The sequence below is a fragment of the Cardiocondyla obscurior genome, linkage group LG14, assembly GCF_019399895.1.
Source record: "Cardiocondyla obscurior isolate alpha-2009 linkage group LG14, Cobs3.1, whole genome shotgun sequence".
NCBI lineage: Eukaryota > Metazoa > Arthropoda > Insecta > Hymenoptera > Formicidae > Cardiocondyla > Cardiocondyla obscurior.
In genome coordinates this window covers 4,610,764-4,621,326 of record NC_091877.1, presented here as the reverse complement: position 1 = coordinate 4,621,326, position 10,563 = coordinate 4,610,764, and the positions used below count along the sequence as shown (strand labels likewise).

General features: G+C 46.5%; 1 pseudogene; it reads right to left on the bottom strand.

Moving 5' to 3' along the window:
- Positions 1 to 2,735: 2,735 nt before the first annotated feature.
- On the bottom strand, positions 2,736 to 3,879 carry LOC139108216 (uncharacterized; annotated as a pseudogene).
- Between the last annotated feature and the right edge of the window lie 6,684 nt (positions 3,880 to 10,563).

Genomic DNA, 10,563 nt, shown 5'->3' with positions numbered 1-10,563 from the left:
CCGAAGACTTGGTCCAACCGGCTGTTCTTCTGATCTCCTCCAGGTTGACACCTTTGCTGGCTGCAAGTGAAGTTGCAGCATGGCGAGTAGAGTGTGCTGAAAAAACAGAAATCTCTATACCCGCTGTTTCGAGTTCGGTCTTGATCCAGCGTCCTAGAGTCTGTGAGGATACGGGTTTATAAGGGCGACGCCAGGAAATAAAAAGAGGATCACATCCGTTCTTCCGAAACTCGTTGGATAAAGCTACATAGCATTTAACTAAGGAGAAAATGCAGAGCTCGAGTCTGTCAGTGAACGGTTTGAAGTTGAGGAAGGGTTGTGATCTTTCTATTCCGGAGGTTTTTAGTCTATCCGGCACTCTGATGATTAACGAGTCTGCAAAAGTAATGTTAGAAATACGAATCGCTGCCAGCGTTTGTAGTCTCTGTGCCGTCGTAAGAGCCAAGAGTGTGACTAGTTTTCTGGAGATTTTCTCGAAAGAGAAGTTTTTGTGCGGATAAATTCCGGCTAAATATTCAATGACTGGAGAAGGGTCCCAAATATAATTGTAACGTGGACTCTGTGGCTTCAGAGAAGCAACACCTTTAAAGAACCGTCTGACTAGAGCCAATATCGTTGGACGAAATTAAAGACACTGCGGATCTATACGTGTTCAGCGTGGAATATGAGAAAACCTCTGTAAGATATTTCGTTAAAAACTCCAAAAAGAGTGAGACCGGTGGCCGAAAACAGTCAATATTCTTCTCTCTACAGAATAACCACCATAACTTGAGTGGTTTTTTGTATTGCGCCATTGTTGACGCTGTGATAGATTTCAATATCGTATCGAGAGCTATTGCTGGGATCCCTTTCTTTAAAAACGCTTGGCGGACAATTTCGCTGCCACCAGGGAAATCTTTCGCCATGCCGGGTGGAAATTCCTAAAAGGAGAAGACAGCATATTAATGTCTGGATCGAAGCTAACAGGAGTGTCTATGATTAACTTATTAAGCAGAGGGAACCAGGGCTGAGCTGGCCACCAAGAGACCACTAGAACTCCCTCTGCTTTGTTCGAGATTATTTTTCTTACAACATTTAAAATTAAAATAAATGGGGAGAAGGCGTAAAAATATATAGAGCTCCAGTTTTAATAGAAGGCATCTACTGCTGTGGCTTCCGAGTCCGGTAACCTAGAGACAAATTGTGTGCATTTTTTATTAATGTATGAGGCAAACAAATCAATTTCAAAAGGTCCGAAGTGTGAATTGATTTCGTTGAAAAAAGGAAAACCCAGGGACCACTCAGTTTCCTCCGATCTTACTCTGGATTCTGCGTCTACTTCCAGGTTCTTAGAGTTAGGTGTATAGGAAAAAAAGAAAAATATTGCGATTCGCGCACCAGAGCCAGATCTTTCTGGCGAGATCCGATAGAAAACTTTATGGACCCCATGCGATTGACGTATGCTATCGCCGTAGCATTATCTACTCTTAACAAGACATTGACATTCCTAAGACGCAAAGCAAAGCACCTTAGACTGTGGAAAATCGCTAACAGTTCTAAGTAATTAATGTGAAAAACCTTTTCCTCCAAGGACCAAAACCCATGAGTTCAACCCTTGTCACAAACCGCGCCCCAGCCTGAGGTAGAAGCGTCAGTAAATATTACAATGTCGAAGTTTCCAGATCTAATTTCGTTAATTTGAGATACATCTGTAAAAATAGATCTCCACCATAGAAGGTCCTCTTTAATGGAAATCGGAAGATTCATTCGGGCCTCAAAGTTGTCTTCTGAGTTAAGAAGGGCTAGAAATTTTTCTCTCTCTAGAATTTTGGTATGTAAAATGCCATATAGTACTGCCGGACAAACTGAGACTAGAGAGCCAATAAAACTGGCGAAATCGCAAATTTTACAAGATCTTTTATTTTGAAAGGAAGTTGTTAGCTGTAGTAAAAGAGTCCTTCTGTCCGGAGAAATGGCAATTGAGAGAGATCTTGTATCAAATATAAAGCCGAGGAATCTGCAAAATCTAGAGGGCACAAGCACGCTCTTTTCATTATTCACTAGGAAGCCTAATTCTGTCAACAGGTCCAGAGTTTTGGATACGTTAGCAGTGCATTGTTCGAAATCTGGAGCTATGAGTAAGAAATTATCTAGATATGCTACAGATAACAAGCCTTCCTTCCTAAGAGAAAACAGTACGGGTTTAAAAATTCTTTAAAATATGTAAGGTGCCGACGCCAGGCCAAACGGAAGAGCTCTGAATTGAAATAAGCGACCTCGGAAGCGGAAGCGTAGATATTTTCTATCACACTCATTAATTAAGATGGAGTAGGCATCTTTTAGATCTAGCAAAGCTAGGTAGTCTCCCGGGGAGATAAGCCGCATGGCCGTCTTCCAATCCTCGAGCTTGAAGTGCGGGGCTACAATAAACTTGTTTAAGTGTTTTAAATTTAGAATGAATTTCCAGCTTCCCGATGATTTCCTACAAAGAAAGTAAGAGGATATAAATTGGCCCTCGCTAGCCACTGTGGGTTCGATAGCGCATATCTTGATAAGCCTAGAAATCTCTTGAACACAAATGTTGTTTTCTGACGGTGACAGACGAACGGATGGCTTTATAGATTAAGGTGAAAGATAGGAAATAAATGGCAGCCTGTAACCGTTGACAGCTTCTAAAATTACGCGATCTGACGTAATTAGTTTCCAGCGAAGAAAAAAGCTGGATAGTCTGCCTCCTACGCTTACTTGTGAAGGATTTATCTCATTCTCGAATATGACCTGGAGCGATAAGTCTGTCGGCGAGTGTTCTGTGCCCCCGTACCCTTTCGACTCACTGGCCGTGAATTGCGTACAGGGGCCTGCTGGTTTCCCGCCTTCGACGTAGAAGCTTGTGGTTGTACATTTAGCGGTTGTAGGGCTCTTCTGTTTAGAGTAGGAGCTGCCTTCACGAGGCTCTTGCTCGATTTTTCGATTGTTGTTGCATTTTTTATTTCCTCCCCGAAAGCTGCGCTAAATAGGAACTCATCTGCTGGCAATTAGTCCGCAGTGCCCTTAGCGATGAGGTTTAGGCTGGGTAAAATTTGGGCTCTACGTGCCACAGAAAGGCGGTAGAAAAGATCCGCCAAGATTTTGGCACTTTCATTAACTTTGGCCACGGCTGTACGTGCCTCAGTGCTCAAAGAGATCTGTACATTGGGCGTGAGGAACTCTGACAGAGCCTCACCTAGTGCGCACAGGGCTGTACCTACTTGATCCTGATTTAAGCCGTTGTAGTAATCTCTTTTGACTACGACGCTGTTCTTTAAGCCGGCTTTGCATTCCGGGTTCAATTGTGGTGCTTTTAGGAAAGCAGCGAAGGACGGAGGGGCGTATCTCTTCAGCAGAGTCTGACGCAAATCGTCTGGAAGGCCTTGGCGAGATAAATTCTTCCAACTATTTGTCACTAGCTCATTCCAGGGAGGTAATTCTTCTTTATGAAGATCGGGCCCGAAGAGTTTCCTGGTCAGGGCCCCGACCTCTTCCTCGACTTCACCTGGAAGAGGTGAAGGAGAAACTTTCCCATCGTCCGATAAACTTACTGCACCTAGAAGAGGGGAAAGAGGAAGTGAATCAACGACTTGTTGAGGAAAAGTTGTATTTCACGAATGCAGATCCAGCATCTCCGTACACACCTGGGGACTGTGGCGTCGGTAGGCCTGCACTCGAGTGCGGATTCGGGGAGACCGAACGCCCAGCAGACATCACCTGCCTCTGCTTGTCGGGCGCATCTTGTTCCTCCGACGGCGTTGAGTCCCTGCCTCTTTGTCGAGAGGGGGAAGGCGAGGGTGTGTCGCGTCGAGAACGACGAGGCTCCCTAACCTCACCAAGGGAAACCGCCAGAATTTTTAGCACTCTGTTCATTTTGGCCTCCAACGACAAAATTCGCTCGTCCAAGGACGAGCTTTTCCTCTCCGCGACTTATGAGACGATTTTCCCATGCTGAATAAAATTACTCTCTGTTAACGCAAACTTGCCTGTTGATTGCACGTGCAACAGGAAACGAATGAAGAATATGGCGCCTGACGAGGCGTAGTGCCACAGTAGTGGCGACACCTTTTAAATTATTTGTTAAACTAATCCTGTTGAGAACCGAGCAGCGGAACGATACTACCAGTATCCATCCGGACGAAACGTCGCATAATTGGTCGGTGAAATAATCCTTTAGTGATTCGAAACGGAAACTTGATATTACTTCATGTATCCGAACATTCTTACCACTCTACTGTTTAATGCTCATTTGAACAAATTTTGTTACATAGGCATATCAAACTTGGCATCTTGTTGGGATATTTGACTCAATCAATGGTTTTTATATATAAAACTTGAGAAATGTTTACACTTGAAAATTTGTATTTCAATCATTCTGAATACATTTCTGTTTTGTTGCAAAAAATTTAATTAATTGCATCTTAATTGTCTCTTGTAGAATTAATTTTAATTGTTTTTTGCAATTATTGTAAAGTAACAAAGTTTAAAATTATTAAAAGCATTAATACTATTTATTTAAATAAACATATCTTACCAGGAGCAGTAAGTAATCCCATACCAAACAATGGTAAAAATATTTTGTATATTATACTTTTATCTTTACAATTTTCAGAGTGTAAAATGGTCTGAAAAATACAAAAATGATTAATGTTTTTCATTGTTTTGAAATATGTAAGTATACGTATTAATTGCGTAATTAACTTTTTCAGAGTAAAAATTTAAAACGCAAAATAAACTTAATATATACAACATTTTTTCACTAATTGATTTTTGTTATAATTGGTGTGTTAGTTTTCAAAGCCAGTAAATATGAGTTTAATGTCAGAATTTCAAAATGATTGTTGCGCGGCAACATTTGAAGCTCTCCACATCTGGAGTTAACTGCCTGTGCAACATGAATTTTTACAAGACGAATTACTCGTTCTTTGTAACTAGGAAACGGGATTATTGTTTAACTGACCGATGACAGTCCGTCTCAGACTTTTTTTGGAAACTTATGCTAACCTGCTTGTATCACGTTTTGAATAAAGCTTTCAGTTTTTTCTTACGGAAGTGTGTTTTTTCCCAGCGCGGAAAATAAATGTTGTAAAAGAAAGTAAAAGCATGCGCGTCCGTTAACCGGATAGTAACAATATGAAGAAACTACGCCAAAACAATGTTGCTGTGCACGGATACAAAAAAAAATCAAGAAATAAAGTGTTACGTCAACTTCTTATTATTTATATTTTATTGATACCGCTTGAGAAAAGCCAAGAAAATGGGCTATAAGCAAATATACGAAAGGGAAGGATTAAAGCTGACGTGGTCACTGATTTTGCATTGGACGTAAGAAAGGAATGCCACGCGTAAGGCGCGCTAGGAATAGGTATAAAGAAAGCGGTTTCGAACAAAAACGCAAGATTAATTCCTTTTAGGGAAAAATTAATCTTTATTTCCTGGAACAAAACCAGCGGAGTATTTTGCAGCTGTACGTCAGAAATTAGTAATAAAAAAAATCATTTATTTTTAAAAAAATAAAACTATTTTATAATTAATTAATTTACAACTTAGGCTCTCATTTAAAAATAATAATAAAAGTTGTTTAAATGTATTCGATCAAATAATATGATAAAGAAAGAAAATGGATAGATTCTTATTAATATATAACATTTTATTTTATAGTTACAAACAAAAACCCACTCTGGGAGCCACGAGACCTTGCCGTTGGTGAGTGGGCTTAGCCAGGTGGACGGAGGGGATCGCGCACGTGACCAACTTGTTTGGTGGCAAACGGGATCCCGTCGCCTACCTCACGGCGAGTAAAAGAGCTAACGGGGCGTACTCTGCTGTATCGGTTTAGTCCGCCCCGAGTGTGACTGAAGAGGATCCCTATAAACGGGCTCTCCTCGGTGCATGGGACTCTCCGCGAGGAGAGTATGAATGAATGTGAAGACGTGAGGCGGGTTGTGCTACCGGTGACCAAGAGGTGGCTCACCCAAGCCAAGGTGTTCGGACCGTGCCGAGGGCTGCGTGGCGCAGGGGAAGCTGCGTCTTAAACGGTCACTCCTGAACACCGGGCGAAATCCAGGAGTAAGAAGCCAAGCCCCGGGCAACGCGGTTCTGCCCGGGTGATACCGCGCTTCCGCGTCACTCGTGGGAACTATATGGAACCAGGAAATATTAAAAATTTAAATTTAGATAGCACCCTCCAGGGCGGGGCCTCGGAAGAGAACCTTCGACCGGAGGATAATCTTGGGGATGGGGGGGCCTGCGGGGGACCGTCCCAAAACCAAAAATAAGAGAAGCGGGGCTGCGAGGCGCTGCTTAAAGAAGCAGCTGCAGGGGGAGAAGGGGGGGTCAGTAAGTGACTCCCCTGGATCAACCACAGCTGCTCAGGAAGGGGGTGGTGAGGCCCGGCCTGGGACGTGCAAACGGACCACGTCGGACCACACGACTCCCAGTCCTAATGACTGCCGGGGCAAGAGACTTAAGGTCGCAGACCAGGGATCATATGCCCAAGCAGCCAGGGGATTAGCCTTCGTATTAGAGGCCTACCCTGACAAGAAGTTGGGGGCTGAGGAGGTCGCCCGGATCAGGAAAGTGATCCGGGAGAGCATCCTCCAGCTCCCGGAGGGCACGAGGGCCCCGACCTTTTCCGGGTCGTGGGAGAGGGACGAGGCCCTCGTGTTTGCCTGCACCGACGAAGAGACTGGGAACTGGCTGAAAAGCCAGGCCCCGGACTTCAAGTTGGAGGCGGGACCTCTGCGTGTGCTGTCGGCGGGAGAGCTTCCAAAGCGACACCGCCTGGTGGTACACGTAGAAGAATCGGGGATGTCTGCCCAGGAAGCCTTGAGGCTCCTGGACAGGCAGAACAAGGATCTCGGGGCCGGGGTGGCTCGTCACCCGGGGAGCAAGAGGGGAGACGAAACAGGCTCCCATTTTGCTTGCCTGGTGGGTGGGACATCCCTCAAGGCACTGAGAGCCTGCGGATTCAGGTCCTTCTGCGGGACGGGTCGGGCGGCTGTAAAGCTGCTTGACAAGGACCGCAAGGAGGGTCCTGACGAGGGGGGAAAGACGGTTGAGGAGGCTGGACCGGCTTAGAAATGGCCGGGTTCGGCTTCCCAATAACCCAAATAAACTTGCACCATAGCAAGGGCGCCTCGGCGATCTTAGCCAAGAGCATGGCTATGGTGCAAACAAGTATAGCATTAATACAAGAGCCTTGGCTCTTAAATAATGTTGTAAAAGGCTTGGGAGGATGTGGCAAACTATATTATGCCCGCACAAGCACCAAGCCTAGAACTTGTATTTTGGTTAAAGGACTTAATGCAGTTTTAGTTCCACAGGGCAGCGACGGAGACCAGACGGTGATACGGATCGGACCTTGCAACATCGACGGGAGGACCAGGAATTTGTACATTGGGTCAGTTTACATGTCCTACAACTCTCCGGAACCACCGCCGCAGAAAAGCGTGAGTAAACTGGTCGAAATGGCCAGGACCGAAAAATGTAAAATACTCTTGGGGTGTGACGCAAACTCCCATCACTTAAGTTGGGGGAGCACGGATATCAACCCAAGGGGAGAAAATGTACATGATTTCATTGTTAGGTCAGAAATGATTATCCTCAACCGAGGCAATGACTTTACCTTCATGAACTCAAGAAGACAGGAAGTTATTGATATTACGCTTTGCACGGGTAATCTGGCGAGCTTGGTGAGAGACTGAAGGGTCTTAAATAAACCTTCGGGATCGGACCACCGAAGCCTACGCTACACCCTGCAAGCGGAAACGAATATAACATAAGGAAGGAACCCAAGGCAGACTAGGTGGGAGGACTACAGGGCGGAATTAACTGCCCAAGTAACAAGGATCCCAACCAGATTCCACACTAAAAATAATTTAGACGAAGCAGCACAGAGACTTGGGGAGGTAATAACCAAGGCTTATGAGAACAACTGCCCGGAGAGACAAAGAAGTGGTAAGACCAGGGTCCCATTGTGGAACCAAGAGCTGGGAAAGCTCAGGTCGACCACAAGATGTCTCTTCAATAAGGCAAAAAGCACTAGACGAGCTGCCCACTGGGAGAGCTTTAGGCAAGCCCAAAGGGAATACAGCAAAGCCATCATCAAAGCTAAACGCAAAAGCTGGAAGGAATATTGCGAAAGTATCGAAGAAACAGCAGAGGCCTCGAGACTGAGCAAAATCCTCAGCACAAATAAAAAATCGCAGTTGGGCTGTATAAAGCTACCAAACGGCGAATTCACGGATAATATGCAAAACACACTAACACACCTAATAGAAGTCCACTTTCCGGGCTTCCAGACGAGTCAAAATAAGGCAGGCTGCACAGGAGAGAAGCCTAGGGATATCCACAAGCCCAAGGAATGGACACTGGCAGCCAAGGTCGTATACCCTAAGGGAATAGAATGGGCAGTAAACTCATTTGGCCCTTATAAAGCAGCGGGACCAGACGGCATATTTTCGACCCTACTACAAAAGGGTCTGGGGGTGCTGATGGGACCACTAACAAAAATACTCAGGGTTAGTATTGCCCTGAGATATGTTCCAAAGGCTTGGGGAGGAACTAGAGTAGTTTTCATACCCAAGCCGGGGAGAAACGGGCATATAATAGCCAAAGATTACAGACCCATCAGCTTGACTTCTTTTGTTTTAAAGACACTGGAAAGGCTGGTTGATGGATACCTGAAAAGAGAGCCATTGATCCAATATCCGCTGGCCTCCTGTCAATACGCCTACAGGGAAAGCAGGTCGACAGAAAAGGCTGTAACGACCCTGCTTTCGCGTATACCGAATCGTCGGCTCGATGCGGGACGCGCCCGTGCGCTCGTCGGTATTCCGGGATTCGAATAGATAGGGTCCGTAAATGCAGCGAGACGTATTTTAAATGTACAAACAAAGGTTTATTAACTGAATAAGAACATAACGCGTATTTACAATATGTACACGAAGCGTGAAACGGCCGCGCGAGCGGCTATCGAGGTTCGACAATAGCGAGCGAAGCACGCGGTGTCGGCGTGTCCGCGACGCGCGAAGGTTCCTACGGCCACGTGCCGTTCGGCGGCACGTGCGAATGCGGTATGCCGGCGCAGGAATAGATCGCAGGTGTTCGCGTGTTTCGCCGAAATCTCTTGCTATTTCGCGGTATCGCTGACGCGGGAATAGATCGCGGATGTATGCGTATTTTCGCCGAAACCCTTAGGTCTTTCGCGGTATCGCTTGGCGGTTTTCGCGGAGACAGGAGGTGAAGCACCGGCTTGGTGTCGCGTACTCGAGAGCACTCGAGCGAGACAGAGATCTCTCTACCCCGTGGTCGGCGACGGTGCGATAGGAACTGTTAATTCGTGTTCGGCGATTCCACGCGCCCGGTGGTCGAGGTCCGAGATGACTCGGAGGAGGCAGAGTTCGCTCTACCCCTCGAGCTGACCGTGCCGGTGCGTTGGAAGTCGTGAGCACAAGGTTAGGAACGAACCCCATGATCACCTGGTGGAGACAGAGAGCGCTCTACCCCCGGATCGGCTCTAGGATGTCGGAGATGCTGCTCGCAAGCGAGCGGATCGAAGACGGTCCCGCTGAGCTCCGGCATCGCGGTTTTATACAAAAAAACGAGGGCGCCGGGCTTGCGGGGCTCAGCGGGGTTACGGATGATCCTGCCGTGGCGCCGAGGATCTTGTTACGGCGTAATCACGAAACGGTGGTCCTCGCCGTCGTTGGCGCGTTCGGTGGCGTTCGGCGGAATTCGGCTAAGCCCGTGCGGGGACTTAGCCGCGAGACGATAGCTTAGCGCGTGCTATCGCCTATTCAACGTATAGATTATATAAGTTTGGGGCGCACCGCGTCCCGGGTCCCCGCCAGCAGAGTTTTGCCGACGGCCGGCCGTTGTTCTGGCCGGGACGGTGCATTTCCTGGGTGCACCGTTACAAGGCACCGCGTCGACTAGTGGGGCGGATAAAGGGACAGCTGGAGGACAAGGGCTACGCATTGGGAGTCTTCTTGGACATTGAGGGAGCTTTTGACAACACCTCATATAAAGTGATACAAGAAGCACTGACCAAACATGGAATATCAGAGGCACTGATTGACTGGACCCAGAGTATGCTTGCGAACAGGAGACTGAACGTCGAGCATGGCGGAGTATCAGTCCAAGGAACACCCACAAAAGGATGCCCACAGGAAGGAGTGCTTTCTCCACTGCTGTGGAGCATTGTGGTAAATGAACTGCTGAGCAAACTAGAAGCAGCGGGAGTCCTCACCTATGGCTATGCAGACGACATAGCCATAATAGCAAGAGGAAAATTTTTACTGATCCTTGGGAAGCTCATAGAAAGAGCACTCAAAATCACACAAAACTGGTGTCTAAGGGACTGATGGTTAATCCCAAGAAGACCTCAGCAATAATATTCACCAGGAAATACAAACCGGAACTCATCAGGCCTTTAAAACTGTAGAGAGAGGAACTAAACTTCGTAACCTCAGTGAAATACCTGGGAGTTTTACTAGATACAAAACTGAGCTGGAAACTCCATCTAGAGGACAAAGAGAAAAAATTCTACACGGC